The sequence below is a fragment of the Lissotriton helveticus genome, chromosome 8 (genome assembly GCF_964261635.1).
Source record: "Lissotriton helveticus chromosome 8, aLisHel1.1, whole genome shotgun sequence".
In the NCBI taxonomy this organism is placed as follows: Eukaryota; Metazoa; Chordata; class Amphibia; order Caudata; family Salamandridae; genus Lissotriton; species Lissotriton helveticus.
The window spans coordinates 839952906-839972893 of record NC_136069.1 but is presented as its reverse complement, the minus strand read 5'-3'; the positions used below and the strand labels follow the sequence as shown (position 1 = coordinate 839972893).

Here is a 19988-nt window from a genome sequence, read left to right as displayed (position 1 = left end):
TAATTAAAGTGAGGTAAAGTAATCTTACCACAAATTGCTCGACTGCCGATAATTATACAAAGTGGTTGTTGTAGCTTTGAATTTTGCTGTCTGCTTCACGGTGGGTTTTAAAACAGCAACTGCACCCAAAAAATGTCTTACTTTAAATCAAGTCTCTTCGATCCTAATCCATCGTCGCCATATTTATGTTGTAATCAACACAACATAAATTCGTATTGTAGTATTAAGCGGAAGTTTTTTCTTGAATTAAAGTAGTACAATAAACCCACATGAAGAAATGTCCAGATGCGATGCTGTTGTGTCAGATAGTCAAAGTATAATGACCCGACAGCAACGCATCAGAAATAGAATACAGAACTTAGAACATGGACCACAGAGCAAGCAAGCAATTAAAGAAACACAGATAGAACAGCCTCCACAACCTATCCACTCTACTGGCAGATAAGCACCAGAAGTTAACCATGTAGATATTACCAATAAATATCTACAGCAATACCTAGCAGATATTAAAGGGGAAGTCCAGGCCAGAGTCAATCCTCTTGAGAGAAACATGGACAAGAGGTCAGAGGGGCAGCAACGGATGTGGGGTATCTTCCAACACTGAGTAGAATGAAGAGCTGCAGCTAAAGGACAAATACCTAGACTAAAAGGTCATGTTAAATAACATAAGGAGCAGAGGACTACTCAGAGAAGTAAGAGATACAGAAATGTGTGTCCTAATTGCTTTCTAAAATAAGAGAAATACTTGACAACTTCTCACTGAGACCGGACGGACACACAAACTAAATCTAAGCAGGGCAAAGGTGACTCTCTCTGGACATCCTCACTATAGTCCACTTCTTTGAAATCAAGGAGGAACTAATGACTATTACCTGAGCAAAAGGGGATATACTTAGTGGACTCTACCTTGTGACAAAGAAAAGATAACTGCCTCTCTCCTTGGAGAAGACTTCTTATCAATATCCTTTCTGTGTAATCTTCAAAAAGAAATAGAAAAGAGTAATTCTTAAATGCTGGATGATGTAAACAACATTCTGGGGATGGAGTCCATTGAGATCACTGAACCGGACAGAGATAACTGAGGTATAGATGTCGCAGCAAGAAAACTGCAATGCAATGAGTGAGATCACAAACAAGAAGCCTTCTCATAAGGCAGTGTTTGTGGATAGGCAGGCATGCTGCAGCACATTCGAGAGGTCAGACACCCTCGAGACCCAGGATCAGACCCGGAGGAAGCTGCATCAACTGGTTGTAAATTAGAGGATAGTTGTGACAAAGGATACAGATGTAATTCTGCAACAGAGCTTGTGAGATAGAGGGGTTTACTAAAAACCTATATTGGGCTGAAAATGGGTTCTCACCTCAGTCAGAGTCAATCGATCAGGGCTCAGTAAAGTGTGGCTAATCACCCTTGAGGGTTTCAATGCGCTGTGGGGGCTGCTCATCCACCTGGGTGTGGAGGTTAAGTAGAAGAGCCAGGTCTTGAGGTCCTTCCTAAACTGTGTCAATGGCGCTGATTGCCCAAGGTGGAGGGGCATGGTGTTCCTGTCTTGGTGGCAAGGTAGGAGAAGGATCTTCCTCATATTCTGGTCTGGTGGATCCGTGGGACGGAGGCGAGTTGGGAGGAGGGGGGATGTCTGGCGGGTGTGCAGAAAGCAAGGCGGTAATTCAGATATTCTGGTCCTGTGTCATGGATAGCTTTGTAGGTGTATGTGAGGAGCTTGAATGAGATTCTCTTGTTGATAGGGAGCCAGTGGAGTTGTCGGAGGTGCTGTGTCATGTGGTTGCACCTGGGGATGTCCAGTGTGGCTGGTGCATTTTGGATGTTCTGTAGTTTCCTGGGGTGTTTCTGGGTGACACCAGCGAAGAATGAGTTGAAGAGAGCGTTTCTGTAGTCCAGTGTTATGGTGAGGAGTGCGTGGGTAACCATCTTTCTAGATTCTGTGGGGAGCCATCTGAAGGTCTTTTGAAGTAGGCAGAGCATGTGGAAGCAGGATGAGGATACTGCGCTTATTTGGCGGTTCATTGACAGTGAGAAGTCCAGTATGATGCCATGGTTGCGTGCCTGGTCTGTAGGGTTTCCTAGTGTAGCAGGCCACCAGGAGTCATCCCAGGCTGAGGGAGTGGGTCTCAGGAGGAGTACTCCGGTTTGTCTGAGTAGAGCTAGAGGCAGCTGTCTTGCATCCAGGTGGTGACTGCCTTCAATCTGTTGTGAAAGTTGGCTCTGGTGGTTATGGGTTCATTGGTAAGCGAGATGAACAGCTGGGTGTCGTCGGTGTAGGAGAGGATGTTGATCTGTGGCTTTTGACGATGGCTGCGGGGAAGCCATGTAGATGTTGAAGAGGGTGGGGCTCAGGGAGGAGCCATGGGGCACTCCGCTGCTGATCTCAGTAGGTTCTGAGAGGAACAGAGGTATTCTGACTCGCTGTGTTCGGCAGCTCAGGAAGGAATGGATCCAGTCCAGTGCCATCTCGCGGATGCCAGCATCGGGGAGTCTCGTGATTAGTGTGTTGTGGAAGACTGTGTTGAAAGTGAGTTAGTGGTCCAGTCGGATGTGGGCTGCAGTTCCCCCAGTCGAGGAGGGAGCGGATGTCGTCAGTGGGGGTGAGTAGTGCAGTCTCGGTGCTGTGGTTGCTTCAGAAGCCCGATTGGGAGGTGTCCGGGACGTGGTTCTCTCTGATGAACCCAGATAGTTGGGTGTTGAGGGCCTTCTCCATGACCTTGACTGGGAAGGGGAGGAGGAAGATGGGTCTGAAGGTGTTGAGGTCTGTCGGGTCAGCAGACGGTTTAGGTGGGTTTTCAGTCATCTGGGTAGGTGCCGGTTTCGATAGAGCAGTTGATGGTGCAGTGAAGCTGGGGGGTGTTCGAGGCAACTCCTCTGTGGAAGATATGGTACGGGCAGGGATCCAACGGGGCTCCTGAGTGGATGCTCTTCATGGTTTTGAGTGTGTCGCTTTTGGTGAGCGGAGTCCAGTTGAGCATGACCTGTTGGGGTGTGGCGTGGTTGCATGCGGTGGAGGTGGGCATGTTGGCGGTGTCTTGGGTGTTGAAGCCATTGTAGATCTGCCAGATCTTCTGGTGGAAGAAGATGCGGAGTTTGTTGCAGAGGTTTTGGGAGGGTGGGACATCTGTGGTCTCACTGTTGGGCCTGGTGAACTCCTTGACAATGGTGGAGAGTTCTTTGCTGTTGTGTGCGCTGGCATTCATTCTGTCTTGGAAGGCCATTTTTGTTGTGGTTTTGAGGAGGAGATGGTGTGTGGATTTGAAGGTTGCATGGGTTTCCAGGGTTTTGTTGTTCCGCCATCTCTTCTCAAGTCGTCTGGACATGTGGAGGGCAGTAGTGACACAGCTGGCTTTCTTGGAGTGTTGCTTGACTGGTGTCTTCTTGAGGGGTTCAAGAGTGTCGGCACAGCTGGAGATCCATCGGTGAAGGTTGCAACCTGCGGTGTTGGCGTCTGTAGGTGTTGGCGGGGTGGTCATGCCGAGGAGGTCGATGAGACATTCTTTGGTGGCCTTGTTCCAGCTGCGATGAGGAGTGGATGAGGGCAGTGGTGTACAGTGGGCGTGGGGAATGCAAGATGCATGTAGTTGTGGTTAGTCTAGATGAGCTTGGTGGTGTGGCGCTAGGAAATATTCCCGCTGGCGGAGAAAACGGGGTCGAGCTTGTGTCCGGCTGTGTCGGCCGGTGTAGTCACTAGTTGCTTGCGTCCAATGTTGGCAGGTTCTCCAGTAGGGAAGTGGTGTTCTGGTCACTGAGGTTGTCTAGGTGGAAGTTGAGGTCCCCGTGTAGGATGTACTCAGTGGATCCAAGAGCCTGGGGTGTAATGAGGTCTGCGATGGCTTTGGTGAACAGCGGGCAGGAGTTGGGGAAGAGCCTGTAGATGAGTGTGCCATGGAGGGAGGTCTTGGGATTGGTCTTGATTTGGAAGTGGAGATGTTCCATGGTTGTCATTGGATCGTATGAGTGCGTGGTCAGTCTGAGGATTTTCTTTGGGATGATGGTGATGCCTCCTACTGGTCAGTCAGTGCGCTCCTTGCGGGTGATTTTGTAGCCGTCTGGGATGGCAATTGCGATGTCTGATCCAGAGCTGGGGTTGGTCCAGGTTTCGGTGAAGAAGGTGATGTCGGGAGAAGCAGCATCGAGGAGGTCCCAGATTTCTGTGGCGTGTTTGTGGAAGGCCAAAAAACACAGTTGATGGACAGAATGTAGAACAATGTCATACATTCACCCCAGTACAAGGATCTGGGCCTAAATCCATCGTTTTTTTGCACTCCACACCACCCTGGGTTAGACACTGGCTATAAGCAAATCAGCTCTGACCCTGTGCCTCATGGGAACACTCCAGTCAGAACTACCAAGCCATGTCTTTCCCAGACCGTAATCAAGCATCCAAGGACCGGTTTCTGGCTATCAGCCTTCATCAGCCTGGATAGCTTGACTCCAGTGGTGTGGAGAGCCTGGGACTCACGTCTGAGCATCCCCAGCCCACTCGGGGTGAAATTGCAAAAAACACAGTTGATGGACAGAATGTAGAACAATGTCATACATTCACCCCAGTACAAGGATCTGGGCCTAAATCCATCGTTTTTTTGCACTCCACACCACCCTGGGTTAGACACTGGCTATATGCAAATCAGCTCTGACCCTGTGCCTCATGGGAACAGTCCAGTCCGAACTACCAAGCCATGTCTTTCCCAGACCGGAATCAAGCATCCAAGGACCAAGGTGTTTGTGGAAGGATCACACGTTCAGGAGGATACAGTTGAGGTGGTTGGGTGTGCTGTTGGTTGGCTGGGCGGTGAGGGGTGCTGGCATTTTGGTGTGAGTGAAAGTGTGGTTGCAGTTCCGGCAGGAGAAAGGTCAATGGGTCTCCTTTGGTGACATTAGGTGTAGATGGCGAGGTGTGTGCTGGCGTCGTAGCAGTGGAAGGTCTGATAACCAGGATCCCTGATGCTGGATGCGGACAGGCGCGGACGGGCTTGCCTTCTGCGCTCCAATGGTGCGACCATGCAGTGCCCGCAATTAAGTAGTGATGTGGCAAGGGTCACTGGAGGGGGCGGAGCCAAGAGGGATCTTAGCAGCAGGGGGCGATGAAAGGAGAAAACAGGGTAAAAAAGGAAATGAAAGCAAAAGCCCAAAAAAAGGCAGAAGCAGGAGGAAAAAAGGAGATAAGGAGACCCCCAGCCACTCAACCCCCCTCTGATTCAGGAATTAAATATAGAGCAGACACAGGTATAAAGTTAACCTGCAGAAATCTCAGGCACTGAACATACCAGTCCAGCAACATCAGGGTTTGTTTATGCGATTCTACTTTATTGTTCAATGGGCAATTGAAGGAATAACCTACTCCGGAATTTAGATGACACCTTAACTGAAAACCATAATCCCATGCTATTAAAACTGACATAAATTGATTCAGAATAACCTACACTCTCTGCATTTAGGGACCTGCCCCGGCCAGTTAGAGTGAAGGAGGTTAAAATGACTATCTTGCCTAACAACCTCTTCCTTTTTCAGGCTGTGCCACTCCCGCTCTCTCCAAGAAATACACACAAGATCCAAGAATCTGTGGATAGCTTTATATGAGCAAGGAAAGAAACGCATGACGTACCATGATTCTACTACCTTAAAAGGGAGTGCTAGGGATACCTTCCATATTAAAATATTACCAAGTAGCATAGCTACGATATGTGGTGGAAAGGGACAGGGATGAATCTGTGAAGCAATGCCGCTTTGTGGATCAGGCAACAGCAGGGACACACAAATGGGAAGTACCATTGCATGCAAAGAAACATCGTATATGGAGGTTACAATCCTAACCTATAACTAGAGTCACAACAAGAGTGTGGGATTGAGGAGCTACTAAAACACGTCTATTGATGTTCCCATCACCCTCCTTCACACACCTATTGGGGAAAACTGATTTCAGCTCAGCTATGGACGAACATGTCTTCAGCGGGGGGAATCAGGGGGAAGCACATGAGGAACAGCGGATGAAGGTATCAATCAGATACTTGAATATCATTTTGTTTTGAAAGAGTGTCCTCTACCTGAAACAGAAAGATTTAGATACTATCAGATCTCTCCCACAAGAACCGAGGCATTTTCAACATTCTACACAATTAAGCCATAATTGTTGCTTATTTATCGTATGCAACTAACAACCACTGGCAAAGCCAATAGTCCTCCCTACTCACTGCCATGTGGAGTCCCCCAAGGGTCTTCCCTTAGCCCCACTCTTTTTAATATTCATGTAGCTAAACTCGCCCCACTCATAAGAAGCTTTAATCTGGCGGTAACCTCGTATGCTGAGGACACCCATCTTATAATCACAGCAGCTCATAATGACACATCAGGCCCCCTAAGATGCCGTAACTACATTAATGCGATTAGTGGCTGGATGAATGGGCACAGCCTTTAGCTTAATACAGGAAAGACTGAGATTATGGTGTTTGGAACTCCCTCTCCGGCCTGGTCCACCATCTGGTGGCCTGATAACATGCCTCAACCACCTCGCCCAGCCACCAAATCGAAGGATTTGGAAATCATCATTGATGACAACCTTAATATGAGTGCGCAAATATCATCAGTTACATCCGCAATTTATTATATCATTAAAATAAGAACATTTCTTCTTTTTATTCCAATCAGTCAAAGAAAAACCCTAATAACCCAGCTGGTGCCGCCCAGATTGAATTATTGTAACAGTTTCTATCTAACCACTTTCGAAAAAGATATATGAGGTGACTAAAACTAGTCCAAAATGCTGCAGCAAGACTGATTTTTAATTTCCCTAAATTCCATTCCATCAAGCAGGGACTTCGTGAGCTGCACTGGCTTCCCATGCGCAGACGGGCCAAATTTAAAGTCCTCTGCTTGGCCCACATAGGATTGCATAAAGTAGGCCCAGAATTTTTCAGATCAACCTTCAAAAGATATAAGCCCAACAGAGAACTCAGATCGGCCAATGCCAACCTTTTAGCAGTTCCGACATCAATAAGATGCAATGGGGTGGTAGAGGTATAATCCTCAGTACCATCAAACTCTGGAACAGCCTCCCACCCCACCTCAGAGCTATTCCCTCATTAACAACGTTTAGGAAGGAGATAAAAACCTGGCTATTTAACATCTAATGCTTCTACTCACCGGCCTCTTCTGTAGCGCCGAGAGACCTTTGGTATTCGCGTGCTTTAAAAATATCCTAACATAACATAGGTGTAAAAATACTTCTTGTATTATACATCTGGAAGCAATGACAGAAACAGCAAAGTACCAGAGAGGCAGCATCCTATGCTAAGCACATATTTTTAGCTAAAGTGTTTTTAAACCATGCCCCAAATTACATCGACCATGCCCCTTTGAGAAACCCTTCCTGTTTTTTCATCCCACTTAAAGCCCTGGTTATATGGCTTTCCAGTTAGCACTCCTACAGGAAGAAACCCCTAGGATAGAAACCATGGGAAGATGACCCATGCCGACAGTTCACGAGAAATGAAAGGTAGGAGACATAAACCAGAAGTCACTTATGGACATTGAATGATTGACACGGTTTAGATTAAGTACTCTTATGGTTTTATTTTAAACCAAATAAAGATAATCGAATTGAACTGAATGATTGAATAGTATGTGCTTATTGAAAACAAATCGTTTATGGACATTTAATGATTACAAATCATCAAAGTGGTATGACAGAGTTCAAGGTAAGCCATAAGTAAAATTGATAATTTTTTTATTTCTTCGTTAAGTAGCACTGTATCTATTGGCATCCTTGCAGCTACATAATTTCAAGCCTGGTTTGACAATGCAACTCTCTGGATGACCTAATCCTTGAACATATACATAGAGTAGCCTGCTGCCCAAGGCTTGCTGTTGTCTATTCTGATATTTTTTTTCTTCCTCCTACAGAGTACTTGCTTTTGATGGATGAGAGACTATTTACATTGCAACAGTACACCGAACCATCACACATGGATGCACCTATCCCACAGATAGAATCTGTAAGAAAAGCAAGCATTTCTTGGCTCGTTTTTAGTGAAGCATTCTTTTTTCATGTTTTAATCTGACCACAAAATACAAGCCACACCTATTAGCGTCACCTAATGTATGAAAAACTAAGGGGATAAAGAATATAGGGGTAATTTGCGATAACTGCAATGTGTGAATTGGTAAAAATTACAACAGTGTATTCTCTAACATTACAAGTGTAATTTGAAGTCATAAAAATCCACCAATCCAACCACTAGGTGTAATTTACATTTGTAAATGCAGATTTCTGGCCACTCAAACCTTAAAAGTGCAAGTAAGTTTGTGCACAACCGGGGCCCATCATTGCTTCATAAGGTATGGATAAATATGTGAGAATAGCAACTTAAAACATCCCATGATCAAGATATTAATGAAGTAGTTTCTTACTAGTGAAACCTAAACATGTTTTAATTCTAAACAATTACTTGAAACTGCAATACAATTGGAACACGGTCTCAGATGGCTTTCAGATCTGGGCACTTACGTTAATGGCAGTAGGAGATTACTTTATTTGTTATAACTGTTGGGTGGGTTGGACATCTTGGCACTGAGCCCATTTACAAATGTGCTCACATCGTGTAGTAGCAGGCCCAGATCATTGTTTTTCAGACATCCAGTCCATTTGACTATTATTTGCATTGGTATGGATAACCCAACAGGCTCAGCCAATCAGAAACCTTACAATAGTGTTGCAACATGTGCCTGCTTTCTAGGTTCAGGGGTAGTAAACAGGAAGGGGTTCATTTATTATGCACTGTCAACACCAGGGGCAGAGTACAATTTTGTTTTTAGGCTTCAACTGCACAGCGCTTTTGCGGTGCTTGTGAAATCTATTGTATTTAATATATCTTAAAACAAGCCCCTTATCTGTGCCCATTGTCGAATTACTGTGATCATTCACTTTTGTGTTGAACTGTTTTTTTGTTAACTTCCCTTAACTGCACGCATTTACGATACTTCTACTATAACAGTTCACACTTTTTAAGCCCCATTCACAATCAAGATAAGATCTCTTCCCACAGAAAAGACTGCCAGCTAGCAGTATACTAGAGTGCTTGTTTTTTTTATTACTTGGTTGTGTAAAGCAGATGCTTTAGCCTTAGAATTTTTAAACTTAATCTATTGGTCATTATTATCAAATTCTAAATGTTGAAATAAACATTACACGTTAAAAAGAAAGTTAATATACAAGAACTATGCTATATTTTACTACTAAACAGAAAGCCACAAGTGCAGTTACCTTGCAGACAACAGGGTCATGATTTGAATGGTGAGCCAGGTGCCCTAGCAGCGGGCCCAAAAGTTGTCAGAACTCCTATAAACACACAATATTGCTATATTTGACTAGTAAACAGGCTGTCACAATTGCGGTTACCTTCCAGTTAAAAGGGACTTAATTGGAATGGTGCAGCATGTGAAGTGGCACTGGGCCGAAAGCTCTACAGACCCCACTAAACCCAGATTGTTGCTGAATTTTACTACTAAACAAGACAGTCACAAGGACATTTATCTAGCAGGCAATAGGGTCATTTGAATGGTTCAGCTGGTGTAGTAGCACCAAGGCCAAAAGCTCTAGGCACCCCACTAAACACCCAATATTGCTATATTTTACTACTAACCCCTTCGCTGCGGCGGCTATTCCGCCGCAGCGCTAAGGGTGCGGAGCTGCGGGGCGGCGGCGCGGCGGTCCTGTGCTCGTGACGGAACCGCTCCGTCACAGCACGCGGGTGAGCTGTGCTTGTGACGGAACGGTTCCGTCACGGCCCCGCCCGCTCAATAGAACTCGCCGCGCAGGCGCGGCGGCGGGGCCGTGACGGAACCGTTCCGTCACCAGCACAGCCCACCCGAGGCTCGTGACGGAACGGTTCCGTCACGAGCATGGGAGGGGTTAAACAGTCAGGCAGTCACAATTGAAGTTGGCTTGCAGTTAAAAGGGGCATAATTTGAACGATGCAGCAGGTGCAGTGGCACTTGGGACCAAAAGCTCTAGGGACCCCACTAAACGCAAAATATTGCTAATTTACTACTAAATAGGCAGTCACACGTGCAGTTATCTAACAGGCACTAGGGCCATGATTTCAATGGTGCTGCAGGTGCAGTCACACTGGGGCCTAAAGTTGTCATAACACCTCTAAATACCAAATATTGCTATATTTTATTACTAAACAGGCAGTCACAAATGCAGTTATCTTGAAGGCACTATGGGCATGATCTGAATGGTAACTTACATTGTACCTCTACTCAGCAAGCTACAACAAAAAACAGTGTTTTATTATTCACATAGGCAAAGCGTAATGCATTTACCAATGTTTGTTTCTATAATATTTGCAGAGGACCCAGATTAGCAAAGATGCAAGAGCAGATGATGAATCAAACAAAAGGAAAAAGTACAGCCATTTAAGTTGTAGTAGAATTGACAGTTTCCATACCGCCCCTCCACGGAGTATGCAACCCTTCTTGAATAACTGGAAAAACATTTCCCCTGACACAAGATGAAGTCATGAACAACTACTGAACAGTGTTGCATTTCTCTGTTTTATTATTTGGCAAAAATAAAACATCCCCGCCCGGTTATCATAGCACAGGCATGCCACGCGGAATCCACCCCTGATGCGTGCTGCTTCTGCTTGACAAAAGCCCTTGAGTCACCAGACTGTGCAACTTCCAGGACGCCCAGCGCTGTGAGGAGCGAGTCACTTGACGTACAAGGAGCGGGCTGGGGTCAAAATGATGATAATCGGGGAAACAAAAGGGGGCACATTCATGGAAGGTCTCGAGAATATGCGCAAAGGCACGAGGACAGAAAGAACAGTAAAGAAAGACAAATGTGACAAAAAGTGCGAGACAAGATACATTTCATATGATATGAAAGAATTAAAGATGCGAAGGGATGGGAGAAAAGGAATTATGGGAAACACGTGATATGGGAAGAAGAAGAAAGAAAGGCACCGAAAAATGGTGCCAGAAAGATAAACTGTAGAACAGAAATGGAAAGAGAGAGAAAAAGAGAAAAAGGAGGGAACAGAAATAGAAGTGGGAAGTGGGAGAAAGGAAGACAAACGAAGGAATTGGAGAAAGGATGAAAAAAATGCAGGATGGCAGTAAAGGGAAACAAGATAAAACAAAAGGGGAGAATATGGAGATTTTAAAAGAAAAAGGTAATTGGGACTTTAAAAGGAGGGTGGAAGAGAAAATAGGAAACATTTAGCAGGAGAAAATAAGAGAGAAAAGATGGGATGAGAAATTAGGGAAAAAGGTAGAGTGTGACGAGAGAGAATGAGAAATGGAACAGAAAAGAGGTGATGTGACAGAAAGGGAAGAGAGAAAACAAGTGCTTTCATTCAAACATCTGATAACCACGCTCTAAACAATGTCACATTGTAAGCAGCCTTGACCCATCCATAAATTGGTACAAAGAAAAGCAAATGTATGCCTGCTTTAATGATTTTAGTTAAGGGGAGGGGCTATGATGGACAAAGAGGTGGCGGAAGCTGTACTTTTTTTTGTTTTGTTTTATATAGCGCGAACTAGACCCGAAGATATCAGGTATCAGAGGGCTTTACATGAACACTAGTTTTGTTTCACATTCATTTTTGTTAGGCATGGGAAGATTAAGTGATTTGCCCCGAATGACAGGATGTTGATCGTTGTTGCCAAGAATCAAACCCGGTTCTCCAGCTTTGAGGTTGACAGCTTTGAGGTTCCCCAGCTTTGAAGTTACTCGGATCCCCACGTAAGGATCATCGTGGGCAATGGTGTCTAGTCATCAAATGAAGTTTACACTTAGGGGAGACTCAAAGAGGTTTGCATGTTGGCACCTCCACTGTGTGTATGGGCAATGTGGGGTAAGAAGACAGTGTGATGAGATCACCCTCACTCCTGAAAGTTATGCCAGACACACGTGGGTGTGCTCCATTCTGCTGATACTGTGTGGTGGGACCGCACCCTGGTAGGACTCCAGCAGCTACTGATGCTTCTGCCAACAATCCCAACGCGGTGGAGTCAAAGCTAGCTAAGATCAGTCTGCTTCCGATAAGGCCAAAAAGTGCCCGATGCCCCTGGATTTGATGCCAGGTGACGGTGCAAGAGGCATCTGGCATCCAGTGCTAAAAATGGGAAAAACATTCAGGGAATCCCTAAATTTGAATGAAGAACTATTCATAGAAAGGGGGCTCAGTCGCGGGGAGAGTCATGAGGTGCTGAGTCTGATGGTCAACTTATGCATTTATTTTTCAAAAACTCAACTCCAAAGGCTGTGAGGAAGGACAACTGTGGTCAAAATGACCAACCTAAATACACAGAGCAGGGATGCCCCGATAAACAGAAAAGTTAAAACAGGGGGCATGGTGGACCACTGTCAAGTTTCTAACGCCTACCCCCATAGAATATACAGTGTGTACGTTAGAAAGGTCTTCAATTTATGTGCCAAGAAAAGCTTGGTGTTTCTTCCAATGCTTAACACTGTGAAATGTAAAATGTATATTCTATTCCTCATGGTATAAACTTAATAAAATGAATTCATAAAAACTCACCCCCAAAGAAAACTGGCAACAATGGCAAACGTGATGTTACGTCTTTTCTGGCTTATTTAACTGGCCACAAACCAACTGTATTTCAAATTATCTTACGAGGTTAAGAAAACTGCTCGAGAGATCTTTGTGCACTCAGCAAGTTCCCGGTTTTGATAACAGTAAGATTACTTTGTTGGGAAAAGTTCTTGCTGGAGAGATCTTTGTGCAATCTAGTTCCAGCTTTGGTTTATCATAAAATGGTAAATGCGCCTGATGCAAAGCATGGCGTGCAGCATGAAGGTCACAGATTTGTATTTTATGTAGCTATCTAAGTGGGCTGGTGCTGCTGTTATTGCAAAATATCTATATGTTACCTGTAAGTCATGAATTACAATCCTTGCAATATAGCTTTGTGAGTTAACTGACACCAAAGAGTTGCATGCAAACTATAACAAATAAGTGTAGTACCTCACTGTTTTTTTCAATAATTCATGATCTTAAGAGTACTAACAAGTTTCCTTCATGTACTAATAAACACTTATTAGGTGCTATAAAATTAGCAGAGTTACTCATATTGATAGATACATCTGACATTGTTACAGAGCATGCAAATCTCTTAAATACAGAGCTTAGATACTTCTGAAGTGACAAAAAAAGGGGAGTGTCATTGTTTTTCCAGGAGCTTTCAGCTGGCTCCGGCCCAGAATTAGACGCATGCACAGAGAGTAGTGATGACCCTTTAAGTGAGGCATTTGCGTTGGTCCCAGATGGAACTGAAAATAAGACACCTTTCTCACCCCCTGAAAGTTGCCGCTCTGAACCCAGAGCACACAAAGTATGAATGTCGCAGAATGGATTGTGATGTCATATTGTACTGGGACACAGCCTATTTAGTTGAGGCCAGCATGGATCCCAAAGACACCTCAGCAATATCTTCTGGATCATCTTTAAAAAGGAAATCTCTTATGCATACATTAAATTGTACTGATGCCTAAATAATCCTGCAGTGACCCCAAATAATGCTGTTAGTCAAGCAACATTTCTACCAGCTTTCAACTAAAGAGAGTAGTCTTTGCACGTCAATCTGGTCAAATTTAAAACCAAGTACATTGCACTTTAAAACCGCATCGCTTTGATCTCCCATCAACAGCACACTTACTGATCTGCAAGGAGTTTTGCTTAAAGAAAAAATTGGAAGTCCAACGCTTGAAGTTCTATTTTTGTGAACAGTTAGCGGATATGAACACAAATTCAAGATGTCATATGTAGCAAGATCAGTGGGATATTAGGTAACTCCCGGGAATGCACATATTCTAAATTATGCAGTAAGCACTACATACCCTCAGGCAATTTTGCCCAGGTACATTTTGACAGGTCAAGTCTGCCAAATTGTACTAGGGAAAATAAACCCAGAAAGTAGCAGGACACAAGTTATGCTCCATTTCGGGCATTAATTGTAATAGGCGCTATTTATCGCACATAATCAAATCTAAGCCCGGTGGGGTCTGACTATATTGGTGTATTCGGGATTTAGGAGGAGGTTATCATCAAAAACAACCAATCATGAGCTATTTAGCCCACCTATAATTTTGGATCTTTAAAGAGGTATCTCCATTTAACTATTGGCTAAATGATCCAGCGTCATTTTATTACACTGAAATTTGCATAAAATACTTTTGCGAATCTAAGACGTTACTTGGAAGTAGCCACTTGAGCCAAAAAAAGGAGTCAAGATTATGAGGATACAAGCATGACACTTTAGTTCACACATAGTGCTTAGGAAAGGCTTTATACCAAGAACAAGTGAATTACTTAAGGAGGAAAAATCTGGTTTAATGGGGGATTGAACATGCTAGGGTGGTCTTCTGTGTGGAGATGATACGTAGGTGCCTGGTAGATGGCGGTGGTGGTTACATATGTGAAGCTGGTGGCTAACAGGCCAGATGAAGCTAGAATTAACAATTCGAACAAAGAAATGGAATAAAAAAATATGATATCAATAAAAAAAACAATCACGTTGAGTCCTAGTTGGCATTAATGAAAGAAATGCATGTAGTGTATTCTTTTGTTTGAATGATATCTGTTTTGGTGAAATTATGCGGGTACTTGCGAATAGCCTAGCCACACATTCGTTTAAAAAAAAAAAAAGCCGATTTATTAATATTTTTCAAGACGTTTGAGTTTTACAAGATTGCTTGTCGGGTTTGCAATGATTTTTCTCGATACACCTGAATTTGAACTTCTATGAAATACGAAACGCTCTGGAGTGAGGCGTTGTGTTAGATTAACATCGATCTAAAGCACCATAATTCTCAATGAAACAGCTTTAAATGGACAAGTACCTGCACTTTAATTTGAGCCCGAGTGTGCAGGTACCTCTAAGCACAGGTGCAATTCCACCCCCATCTCAGCAGCTACATTTCCACCCCCACCTCAATCCAAAAAACACATACAAGAAGCAAACTGCGAGGACTCCTTACTTGACTGGGGTGATGGGGGTCCACAGCTCTCCGTTGCCCAAGAGGACTCCGTTTCCAAAGTACAACGACGAGCAGCTCCGGGTCTCCGGGCGACTTTTCCTTTAAGTATAACAGAAAAAAAAACAGAAAAACCCTCCTGCGGCGTTCCCAAACGAATACTTTCCGAGTCGTGCTGAGTTTCCCTGAGTTCAAAGTTGATTTTAATTTGCTGTCCGTACAATGATCCCAGGTGCGCACACGCACGCGCCGCTTCTGCGGGACGAAGCTCAGGTGGTGCTCCAGCGGCAGCACTGCTGCCTCAGACCCCGAGAGGAGCCCGGCCCGCAGCAGCAGATGCTGGCAACTGCCGGCAGGGGGAGCAGCCGCTAGCGCGTTACCACACGCGGCAATCCCCGCCCTCACAGCTGGCACGAGGCGGGGTGAGCAGCCTGGCAGCAGCCCACGCGCGCAGCTGCACAGGGCGTGGGACCATCAGGCAGACAGGCCCGCGAGGCAGTGGCAACAAGTTTAGATGCCGCCCAGTGAGCCGTCGAGGCACGCCCCTCTGAAACTGTGGAGAAGCATAGAACTCGGTCTCCGCAGCGGCAATGGGGTGTTTTTGGACAGTATAACCAGATGCGGGGAGCCAGAAACTTTAGAGGACAGACACGCAGGAGCCAAGAGCTGAGCACTGTACATGTTGGGCCTGCTAATCGTTATTTAAATCATCCAACAAACATACGAATACAGTTTCTTCAAAAAACTGTATTTTTTAGCACATGAAGTCGTTTTACCTTAGTACACCTGATTATGTCACTGCATCAAGAGGCATTTATTAAAAGTGGTAGTTTTTAATCATTCCTGCACGACCCTCACTTGTCAGGCTTATGCCATAATAGACACATAGGGGCAGATTTATGAAGGCCTTGCGCCGCCGGTGCGTCACTTTATTTGACGCAACGGCGGCGCAAACATTGCGCCCTATTTACAACGTGACGCATCTAGGAGATGCGTCACGTTGCAAAGCCCTGCGCCATAAGGAGGCGTTCCTGCGCAGGGGGGGCGTTCCTGCGCAGGAACGCCTCCTAAAAGTGGCTGAGTGAAATCTATGAGATTTCACTCAGTCACTTTCAGGACAATGCTGCGTCAAAACCCTGCGCCTGCTTGAAGCAGGCGTAGGTCTTGACGCAGCATTGTGGAGATGGGGCACCCACGAGCCTTGCTGGAGCTGCGTCGCGCTTCGACGCAGCTCCAGCAATGCGCCACCTTTACGGCACAGATGCGTCACGCATCTGTGCCGTTTTTGCCCCATGGTGCGCCGCATTGTAAATGCGGCGCACCATGGGTGGCGGAGCAGCGGCGCAGGATGACTGGCGCATCCCTGGGGATGCGCCATAGATTTTTAGATGGAGTATTACTTAACATGTGTATTTGTAAAGCGCATGTTCATCCCCAACAGGGTATCTTGGTGCTGAATAGCAGATGTTTATTGTTACCCAACTCAATGGTACTCATTTTATTGACCTCAGATGGATGAAAGGCTGAGTGGACCCACCAGGACTTGAACCTGTGACCATAAAGTTAAACACAGATCCCTACAGTGGATGCATTAGTCCATTGAGCCACCAAGCCAAACTAATGATGTTATATCAAACACAAGAAGACATTTTCACACAGCGTACATCCCAAACCTGCCAGGTGTTTTCATATGTGATAATTGAAAAAAAGGGGCTAGGTAAAATAGAATATTAGAATGGATCACACAATTTTATGAAACAGGGAAGCTTGGATTGACCACAGGTTTTCTAGTTTCACATTGTGAATTTCAGCCACTAAAACAGTATTTCTTTCTCCTGCCCGTTTCACTTCAAATATTACTAATTTGCCTATAATTCTTGGCACAGGAGGGTAGAGCGTAATTGGCAGAGAGAAGCTACATGAAAGCTCAGCTCGCTTTGAGCTCCAGGGTCCAACAGGACTTCGAGCTGAGCCAGAGCTTGGCATCGAGCTGGAGGCTGGTTGGAGTTTCAGTGGCTCGCCCACATTTAATTGTAACACAGCATTTAGTTACCTCTGAAAATAAGGACAATGCTGACCTGAAATACATTTCAAGTCTGGTGGGACCTTGGAGTCATATAAAGCGCAGCAATCATCAGAAAAACATAGCAAACAGAGTCTAAGGGGCCCATTACGATGGCGGGACCGTAACGGTAAACAGGACTGACTGCCAGACGTGTGGCGATCCCGCTATGCCAATTAGGATGCGCCCGCCACCCTTGCGTTCGCATCCTGCATATTATGTATTGCGGCGGGTGGTGCTGTCAGCAGCACCCACTGCAATGCACAATATCTATGTTCTGCATTGGCATGCACAACATGACAGGCACCGTCAGTGCCTGCCACCTTGTGTATGCCAATGTAGGGGGGTACCCCGCCCCAAGTGCAGGCCTCCCCGGGGGCCCGCAACGGGCCCCCAAAGTGATCACTTCATGCCTTTCCATGGCGGAGTTACATCAAAAAATGTCTCATGTAAAGCAGTATAGATTAAAGCATTACAAAGAACTAATATCAGTTATTTTAAACAACAGGGTCATTATCTCAGCTCGGAAAGTGTTAATGCATTTGTTTGTTATTGGCATTTTTTAACCCAAGTCATGCCACAACAATAGCTCCTTCAACACATTAGAAATATATATTTTACCTGATTCTAGCATAAGTAGCATGATCAAAGGTTAAGTGAGAGCAGGTCAAGTCTGTTGATATTTTAAAACTCCAAAGGCTCCTTCTCCTGGAACAAGTTCACAAGAAAAGTGTACAGAGCCACAGGGTAAGGGCAGTGGGAGGTTAAATATATATGTCCCTTTGACAAGCTCTAATGAGCGTGAAGCATGTGTCAGGGACTGCTGTTATTCATTCAAAGTTGGCTTGAATGATATTTGACCAATGCTGTAATACTGTGCCTGCAGTGGTAAAAGGTTTTTGTCATTTTGCAGTTCAGCGTGGATTGCATTAGCTAATCCTAAGCTTAAAGGCTTTGCTGTAAAAATGGCAGATTACTTTAGGGCAGATTTATGAGGCCCTTGCGCCTCTTTGCGCCGCAATTGCGTCACTTAATTTGACGCAACGGCGGCGCAAACAATGCGCCCTATTTACAACGTGACGCATCTAGGAGATGCGTCACGTTGGAAAGCCCTGCGCCATAAGGAGGCGTTCCTGCGCAGGGGGGGGGGCGTTCTTGCGCAGGAACGCCTCCTAAAAGTGGCTGAGTGAAATCTATGAGAAATCACTCAGTCACTTTCTACGTCAATTCCTTACGCCTGCTTGAAGCAGGCGTAAGGGTGACGCACCATGCATTGTAGGGGTGGCCCCTGTGCATTGCAGGAGTCATGTCGCACTTGCGACATGACTCCAGCAATGCGCCGCCCGTACGCCGAAAGATGCGTCACGCATCTTCCCTGCCTTGCACCATGGTGCGCCGCATTGTAAATGCGGCGCACCATGGGTGGCGGAGCTGTGGCGCACTGTGGCGCACATTAACTGGCGCATCCCTGGGGATGCGCCAGTTAACATAAATCTGCCCCTTTGTCTCTTTTCTGGCGCAGCGTGGATGGCATTATGTTAATCCTATGCTTAAAACCTCTGGGATAAAAACCCAAATAATTTTTCCTTAGAGACTTTGAACACAACTACAGCCCAAATGCCATGGCACAAGGGGCCAGAGGAACCCATCTCCTGGAGCCATTAAGGGGATGGCTACTCACAGTACTCCTCAGTGAACTAATAGAGGCCCAGGGGAACCCTTTCCCCTGGGGCCAAAACATAGATTTTAACAGGAGGGAGGTGTGCAGCCCCCTTTCTTCGAGCCTTAATAAGCATGGGAGACCCATCCTCTGGGCCTGTGGTCCGTTTGGATGGGTGCCTCATTGCCCACTGGGAGAACCCACCAAACAATAAGCAGGGGGGCAGCAGGCGGGTCCCAAGGCCCAAACTGCCCCAGCCAGCTCTCAGTATGCACCCATCCTGGATGCAGGGTGTGCAAGCATTGCTCCTGTCCGGTGGGAGAAGGTTATTATGTTTGCTCCCACCCGGAGAAACCTGTGTGTTTCCCTGCCCACAAAAGTGCTACAAAAGAGAATGATGGACGGAGCGTTTGAACAAATCAAACACTCACCCCCAGTCAACTGATCTGGGTTTAATCCATCACCATTCTTTAATTCACTCAGCCACCCCAGTTCAGACATGGCTATATGTAAATCAGTCTGACCCTGTGCCTCATGGGAACAGTCCAGCCCGAACTGCCAAGCCATGTCTTCCCTGGACCAGAAACAAGCATCCTGGGACCGGTTTCGGATTCATAATCCTCATCAGCCAGACTATCTTGAATCCAGTGGCCAAGTGAACAAGGGACTCACGTCTGAGCATACCCTGCCACACTTAGGGCGAACAAAGCGATACAAAAGAGAATGATGGACGGAGCGTTTGAACAAATAAAACACTCACCCCCTGACAACTGATCTGGGTTTAATCCATCACCATTCTTTAGTTCACTCAGCCCCCCCAGTTCAGACATGGCTATATGCAAATCAGTCTGACCCTGTGCCATATGGGAACACTCCAGCCCGAACTGCCAAGCCATGTCTTCCCTGGACCGGAAACAAGCATCCTGGGACCGGTTTCGGATTCATAATCCTCATTAGCCAGGCTATCTTGAATCCAGTGGCCAAGTGAACAAGGGACTCACGTCTGAGCATACCCTGCCACACTTAGGGCGAACAAAGCGATACAAAAGAGAATGATGGACGGAGCGTTTGAACAAATCAAGCACTCACCCCCAGTCAACTGATCTGGGTTTAATCCATCACCATTCTTTAGTTCACTCAGCCACCCCAGTTCAGACATGGCTATATGCAAATCAGTCTGACCCTGTGCCTTATGGGAACAGTCCAGCCGAAACTGCCAAGCCATGTCTTCCCTGGACCGGAAACAAGCATC

General features: G+C 45.7%; 1 protein-coding gene across 1 annotated transcript in view; it reads right to left on the bottom strand.

The window, feature by feature from the left end:
• LOC144772946 (adhesion G-protein coupled receptor G2-like) overlaps positions 1-15335 on the bottom strand; it is a 1412864-nt gene extending 1397529 nt beyond the window's left edge. Inside the window, exon 1 of the mRNA XM_078657647.1 lies at positions 15018-15335. The gene's annotated coding sequence lies outside the window, so the exon portion shown is untranslated. The remainder of the gene's footprint in view (positions 1-15017) is intronic.
• Between the last annotated feature and the right edge of the window lie 4653 nt (positions 15336-19988).